Here is an 8156-nt window from a genome sequence, read left to right as displayed (position 1 = left end):
GTAGAGACAGTACAGGAGGGGGCTCAGCACGCAGCCCTGTGGGGAGCCGGTGCTCAGCGTCCGCGTGGAGGAGAGGTGGAGGCCGAGTCTCACAGTCTGGGGCCGGTCGGTGAGAAAGTCATTTATCCAGGCACATGTGAGAGGGGGGAGGCCGAGAGTGTCCAGTTTGTCGATGAGAATGTTCGGGATGATTGTGTTGAATGCCGAGCTGTAATCCACAAAGAGCATGCGGACGTAGCTCTGCTGCTGCTCCAGGTGGGACAGCGCAGAGTGGAGAGCTACGGCGATGGCGTCCTCAGTGGATCTGTTTGCACGATATGCAAACTGGTAGGGGTCCAGGTCCGGCGGGAGATAGTCCTTGATGTGCTGGAGGACCAGTCTCTCAAAGCACTTCATGATTACTGGAGTGAGGGCCACAGGACGATAATCATTTAGGCTGGTGATGGGAGACTTCTTCGGTACCGGGATGATTGTGGCGGATTTCAGACAGGGCGGGATAACTGCTTGGGCCAGGGAGAGATTGAAGATTCTGGTGAAGATGAAGGTGAGCTGGTGGGCACACGCTCTAAGCACCTTACCCGGAACTCCATCTGGGCCGGCAGCCTTCTTGGGGTTCACTGTTCGGAGCACCCGTCTGACTTCATGCTCGCGAACAGTGAGTGTGGTGGTACAGGAACTGGGTGGGGGTGGGGGCAGGGCAGAGGCTGGTGAGTGTTGCTGTTGTGTTGTTTCGAAGCGAGCAAAGAAGCAGTTCAGCTCCTCTGCCAGCGGCACACTCAGGTCTCCTGTTGTTGTAGCACAGCCTCTGTAGTTTGTGATGTCGTGTATGCCCTGCCACACCGCCCGTGTGTTGTTGCTGGACAGATGGGACTCTATCCTCTTCTTATGTTCCGCCTTGGCTTTTCTCACTCCTCTTCTCAGATCAGCTCGAGCAGTCCTATAAAGGGCTCTGTCCCCTGACCTGAAGGCAGCATCTCGGGCTCTGAGGAGTGTGCGGACCTGGCTGGTCACCCAGGGTTTCTGGTTTGGAAAAACCCGAATGTTTTTGTCCACAGTCACATTACTTATACAGAACTTGATGTAGTCCAGTACTGTTCCTGTGAACGTTTCCAGCTCCTGGTGTTCAAATAGGTCCCAGTCTGTCTCAGTGAAGCAGTCCTGTAGTTTGGAGAGTGCGTTATCAGGCCAGGTTGTAATAGTCTTTGTGGTGGGCCTGGCACTGCGTCTGAGGGGGGTGTAGGCTGGGGAGAGCAGGAGGGAAAGGTGGTCTGACTGGCCGAGGTGGGGGAGGGGTATGGCTCGGTATGCGTGCTTAATGTTGGAATAAACATGATCCAAAGTGTTCTCTCCCCTAGTAGAACACTTTACATGTTGATAAAATTTCGGGAGTACAGTCTTTAAGTTGGCCTTATTGAAGTCTCCTGCGATAATGTGAACTCCATCCGGGTGGGCCCGCTGATGTGCGTTGATGGTGTTCAGCAGGAGGGAGAGCGCCGTGTTTACATTGGTTTGGGATGGAATATACACGGCCGTGATGATCACTACAGTTAGCTCTCTTGGTAGAAAAAAAGGCCGACATCTCACAGACATGTACTCGAGGTCGGGGGAACAGTGTGTGTCTATCACAGTCCCGTTGTTGCACCAGTTGTTATGCACGTAGATAATATAGATAATATTAGGACATAATATTAGGACAAATAAATTATTCACTTGCCAAGAAGCCACCCATCCTGCACCGTGCCAGCTTGTAGCCTGGTCCCAACCATGCTGTTGGTCAGAATGAATGAGTCGTGTGTTGATCTAGGCCACCTCGCAACTATGTTACTTAAATGTATTTGCGCATCACCGATGATCGTACATTGACTGAATGAAAATGCTTCCTGTTTACATAAACACATCCATCTTGTGATGGTGCCTTTATAGCAATGTGTGTGCAGTCGATAGCTCCGATTACAGCAGGAAAACCGGCCCTCGCTACAAATTGCACTTTTATGTCGTCCTGATCAACTGCACTGTGGGAGTTTGATACATCTGACTGACTTTTGGATGGTTCCATCCCACACAGCTGGCATGGCTCTGCTCACTGTCAACTGGCACAGTCCCGATCGGTCGGCCAGCTCCCTCTGAAATGACCCTGTGGCTAGGAAGCCCAATGTGGTCAGCACCTGTATGGGCACAGGTAGGGCATGGCTCCTGGACGTGTGGCGCTCCAATAATGGCTGCAGCTCCGCGCACAGTTCTCAGCGAATTGCCCTCGGGAACGTAAAGCAACTGATGAGCCACTCGTTGTCTCGAGGTCTCTGAAAGTCCGTTCTCTTGGCACTGCTCCATTGGCAACATCCTCCAACAGGTCCAAAGCTGCCATTGTTGTTACCGGTATCTTCTGCCCCATTTTACGCATACTTTTATATCCGCTCATCTGATAGTAAACACCTGGGTGTGTTAAGTGTTCATCTGTGTATCTCTGATGTGCATATCACTTTGAGGAATTACCTTTTTACAAATTGTTTTTTTTTTTTTTACATTTTTACAATCCCAGCATCACTTCTAAGTGTCCCCAATGGCTTAAAAGCAATAGAAACGTGCACACGCCAGTCAAGACGTTGGCGTGGAGGACTGCACATTTCCACATTCATTTCACTCTTGATACATCTGAACATGAGCGTGGATAAGTAGATCTAAAACACTAAGTGTCACATATGCCTGTACTATTTGAGGTGACCTTCTCCTGTGCTGCAGTTAAAACTCGCGCTCCTGCTCAGCGCTGTCGGATTTTTCACTGCCAGCCAGTTCTCTGCGACTTTTGAGTGGTTCTGTGCCCCCTCTGTCTCAACTTCTGCTGTTACGGAGGAGCTTAGTTCTTGGTTTCATTCCTCCTGCGAAACCATCCTGGACTCTGTGGCTCCATTAAAAACCAAGCAGCCTAAAGCTAAGCCTGAGCCCTGGTTCACTGACAGAACTTGTGCAGCTAGATGGGAATGCCGCAGAGCTGAGCGCAGGTGGAAGAAGGACTAGCTGCAGGTTTCATTTCAAATCTTGAAAGACTGCTGGCATCATTACCAGAATACTGTTAGTGAGGCCAAAAGGGAACACTTATCAAATATTATTGTGTCAAATCGTCATAACCCACGTGTGTTATTTAAAACTATTGACTCTGTTCTTAATGCCCCACAGTCTGTGTGTTTGGAAGCATCCCCTGAAATGTGCAATAAGTTCCTGCACTTTTTTCTTGATAAGGTCGTTATCAAAAGGGCTCTCATCTCAGCTCCTGCCTCTGACCCCTCTGGTTCTGTCCCTTGCCCAGCTGTTTTCAATCAGTTTAAGCCTGTGACTTTGTCGCTGTTACAAGCTGTGGTTGGCTATATTAAGCCCTCAGGTTCCCCTCATGAGGCTGTCCCTCCTCAGTTTTTTAAAGATGTTTTCTCCAGCATAGGGCAGTCAGTTCTTGCCATCATTAACAGCAGTCTGTCTTCTGGTGTTGTCCCTGTAAATTTTAAACATGCAGTAGTGCAACCCCTGATCAAGAAACCTGCACTTGATCCCACTGTGCTGGCTAATTTTAGGCCTATCTCCAAGCTGCCTTTCCTTTCTAAAATACTGGAGAAAATTGTTTATGCCCAGCTGAAGTATTTTCTGGATGAGCATGATATCCTGGAGGTTCTTCAGTCAGATTTTAAAACCCTGCATAGCACAGAGTCAGCATTGTTAAAGGTCTTCAATGACATTCTCCTAGCTAATGATTCTGGTGATTATGTAATTCTTGTCCTGCTTGACCTAACTGCAGTCTTTGACACAGTGGACCACAGCATTTTAATATCTAGGTGCAGCATCTTAGGCTCCAGCCCCCCGGGACCCTAGTGAGGATTAAGCGGTGTATAGATAATGGATGGATGGATGGTTGCAGCATCTAGTGGGCATTTGTGGTAGTGCTCTGGATTGGTTTAGGTCCTATCTGGCAGATAGAACTACGTCTGTAAGCCTTGCTGGTTCTGAATCCTCTTCTGCTCCCCTGTTATATGGGGTTCCACAGGGCCCCTGCTTTTTTCACTTTATTTGCTTCCTTTGGGTTCCATTCTTAGAAAGCATGGTATCAACTTCCATTGTTATGCTGACGACAGTCAGATCTAGGTATCTTTGAAGAAAGAAGAAAGAAAGAAAGAAGAATTTTTTTCCTCTTTTCCCTCTTTCCTGGAATGATGTATGGGTGTTGGTTATTCATTTTGTGAAGATTTTTTGTTGTTGTTGTTAATACATATTCAAACGTCACTACTGCCTCCTGTGTTTATTCACAATTCATCCATCCATCCATCCATCCATCCATCCATCCATTGTCTTCCGCTTATCCGGGGTCGGGTCGCGGGGGCAGTACGCGGAGCAGGTCGTCCCAGACCTCCCTCCCCCCGGCGATGCTTTCCAGCTCTGCCTGGGGGATCCCGAGGCGTTCCCAGGCCAGCTGAGCGATATAATCTCTCCAGTGGGTCCTGGGTCTGCCCCGGGGTCTCCTCCCAGGTGGACGAGTTTGGAAAACCTCCAGAGGAAGCCTCCCCGGAGGCATCTGAACCAGATGTCCATACCACTTCAACTGGCTCCTTTCGATGCAAAGGAGCAGCGGCTCTACTCCGAGCTCCCTCCGGATGTCTGAGCTCCTCACCCTATCTCTAAGGCTGAGCTCAGCCACCCAGCAGAGGAATCTCATTTCGACCGCTTGTATCCGCGATCTCATTCTTTCGGTCACGACCCAAAGCTCATGACCATAGGTGAGGGTTGGGACGTAGATGGACTGGTAAATCGAGAGCTTCGCCTTGCGGCTCAGCTCTCTCTTCACCACGATGGTCCAGTACAGCGCCCTCATTACTGCTGATGCTGCACTGAGCCGCCTGTTCATCTCACGCTCCATTTTCCCATCACTCATGAACAAGATCCCGAGATACTTAAAGTCCCTCGCTTGAGGAAGCAACTCCCCCCCCACCCGGAGGTGGCAGTCCACCGGTTTCTGGCAAAGAACCATGGCCTCGGACTTGGAGGTACTGATCCGCATCTTTGCTGCTTCGCACTCGGCTGCAAACCGCTCCAGTGAGTGCTGGAGGTCACGGTCTAATGGAGCCAACAGTACCACGTCATCTGCAAAAAGCAGAGACGAGATCCTGAGGTTCCCAAACCGGACACCCTCCTCTCCCTGACTGCGCCTTGAGATCCTGTCCATGAAAACCACAAACAGGATCGGTGACAAGGGGCAGCCCTGGTGGAGTCCAACACCTACTGGGAACGAGTCCGAATTATTGCCGAGAATGCGGACACAGCTCGCACTTTGGTTGTACAGGGACCGTATGGCTCGTAGCAGCGAGCCCGGTACCCCATACTCCCTCAGTACCCCCCACAGTGTCTCTCGGGGGACACGGTCATAGGCCTTCTCCAGATCCACAAAGCACATGTGGACTGTCAGGTCGAACTCCCATGCCCCCCTCAGCAGCTCTGCGAGGGTAAAGAGCTGGTCCACTGTTCCACGACCAGGACGGAATCAGCATTGCTCCTCCTGAATCCAAGGTTCGACAATTGGCCGAAGCCTCCTTTCCAGCACCCTAGAGTAAATTTTCCCAGGGAGGCTGAGAAGTGTGATACCTCGATAATTGGCACACACTCTCCGGTCTCCCTTTTTAAAAATGGGAACCACCACCCTGGTCTGCCACTCCACAGGCACTGTACCCGATGCCCACGCGACATTGAAGAGACGTGTCAGCCATGACAGTCCGACAATGTCCAGAGCCATCAGCATCTCAGGGCGAATCTCATCCACACCTGGCACTTTGCCACCGGGGAGCGTCTTAATTACCTCGGTGACCTCTACCACGGATATGGACGCAGAAGCCCCCGAGTCTTCAGGCTCTGCCCCTGCATCAGAGGACGTGTTAACCGGGTTCAGGAGTTCCTCGAAGTGCTCCTTCCACCGCTTGATGAGGTCCCCAGTCTGGGTCAGACTCCCCTTTCTGAGGCGTCGGACGGTTTACCAGAACTTCTTCGGAGCCGACCGAAAATCCTTCTCCATAGCCTCCCCGATCTCCTCCCACACCCGAGTTTTTGCTTCCGTGACAGCCGCAGCTGCAGCCCTTTTGGCCAGCCGGTACCTGCCTGCTGCTTCAGGAGACCCCTGAGCCAACCAGGCCCGAAAGGTCTCCTTCTTCACCCTGACAGCTTCCCTCACCGCCGGTGTCCACCAGCGGGTTTTGGGGTTGCCGCCGCGACAGGCACCAGTGATCTTCTGGCCACAGCTCCTAACGGCTGCTTCTGCAATGGCGGATTTGAACATGGACCACTCTGACTCCATGTCCCCAACCTCTCCCGGGATGCAGGAAAAACTCTTCCGGAGGTGGGAATTGAAAATCCCACGGACAGGGGCCTCTGCCAGACGTTCCCAGTTCACCCGCACTACGCGTTTGGGTGTACCAGGTCTGTCCGGCAGCCTTCCCCGCCATCAAATCCAACTCAACACCAGGTGGTGATCAGTTGAACAAAGTCGATCATCGACCTTTGGCCTAAGGTACTCTGGTACCAAGTACACTTATGAGCAACCTTATGTTTGAACATGGTGTTTGTTATGGCCAATCCGTGGCTAGCACAGAAGTCCAAAAACAAAACACCGCTCGGGTTCAGATCGGGCAGGCCTTTCCTCCCAATCACGCCCCTCCAGGTTTCACCGTCATTGCCCATGTGAGCATTGAAGTCCCCCAGGAGAACGATGGAGTCCCCGGGCGGCACCCCTTCCAGGACACCACCTAGTGACTCCAAGAAGGCCGAATACTCCGAACTGCTGTTCGGTGCATAAGCACAAACAACAGTCAGAGTTTTCCCCTCTGCAACACGCAGTCGCAGAGAGGCGACCCTCTCGCTCTCTGGGGAGAACTCCAACAAGGCGGCGCTCAGCCGGGGGCTTGTGAGTATCCCCACACCCGCCCAGCACCTCTCACCGTGAGCAACTCCGGAAAAGGAGAGTGTCCAACCCCTCTCCAGGAGTATGGTTCCGGAGCCCTTGCTGTGCGTGGAGGTGAGCCCGACTATATCTAGCCGGAAGCGCTCCACCTCCCGCACCAGCTCAGGCTCCTTCCCCGCCAGTGAGGTGACATTCCATGTCCCTAGAGCTAGTCTACGCCACCAGGGGGCGGTATGCCAGGACGCCCGCTCCTGCCTACCACCCGGTGGGCATAGCACCCGACCCCAATCCTCTTCCCCGAGGGTGGTGGGTCCTTGGGGAAGTGGCCCTGTGTAGCTTCTTCGGGCTGTGCCCGACCGAGCCCCACGAGGCCCCAAGGCTCGGCCACCAGACGCTCCCCGGCGCTCCTAGAGGTACCAAAATCCAAGTGGAAGCTCAGAGGGGACAGAGCTTTTTCTACTGCTGCTCATAAATTATGGAACAATCTGTCTTTGCACATTAGACAGGCCCCTTCACTGCATATTTTTAAAACTCATCTTGAACCCACTTTTACTCCTTGGCTATTGACACAGCTTGAGACTTTGCTCTTGTCTTTATCATTTTATAGTTGTTATTGTTTTAATTGTTTGTTTTATGTTATATATATATATTTATTCTTGATGTGCAGTGCTTTGTGTCAGCAGTGGTTGTTTTTAAAGTGCTCTATAAATAAAGTTGAGTTGAGTTGAGAAACAGGAAAACCGCTGCAACTCACTTGACAGTAAAATGATACATCTCTCTAACGGACTTTGCCCATGACAAAAGAAACATCTAGAAACAAAAGGAAGATGGGAATACTTTCTCCTCTCAGCATGCTGTGTGTGCTAAACCAGCAGCTATAACTCATGAGAGATGTGATCAGAGTCAGACACACACAGGATGCTCACTTCACTTCATCAGACACGAGCTACAGAAGTGTGAAATCTAGAACAACAGGCTGATGAACAGTTTTTACCAACATGCTATCAGGCTTGTAAATGACTCTCTAACATGACTACACTGAACTGGACGTTTTCACTGAACTCTGTACGTCCACATGATGTATAACTGCTTACCTTGTGGCAGTATGCACTTCATACTACTGTCATCATTTTATACGACTTTAATTTACTTCATCACTGCAATATTCACTTTATGCAAACCCAGTGCACTTGATGAGCACTGCTGCTGTCAGTTTAATTCTGCTTGTTTA

Source organism: Stegastes partitus, unplaced genomic scaffold, assembly GCF_000690725.1.
Source record: "Stegastes partitus isolate 25-593 unplaced genomic scaffold, Stegastes_partitus-1.0.2 Scaffold718, whole genome shotgun sequence".
NCBI classification, from domain to species: Eukaryota; Metazoa; Chordata; class Actinopteri; family Pomacentridae; genus Stegastes; species Stegastes partitus.
The sequence above is the reverse complement of the archived record's forward strand: the minus strand, read 5'-3'. Positions refer to the sequence as shown.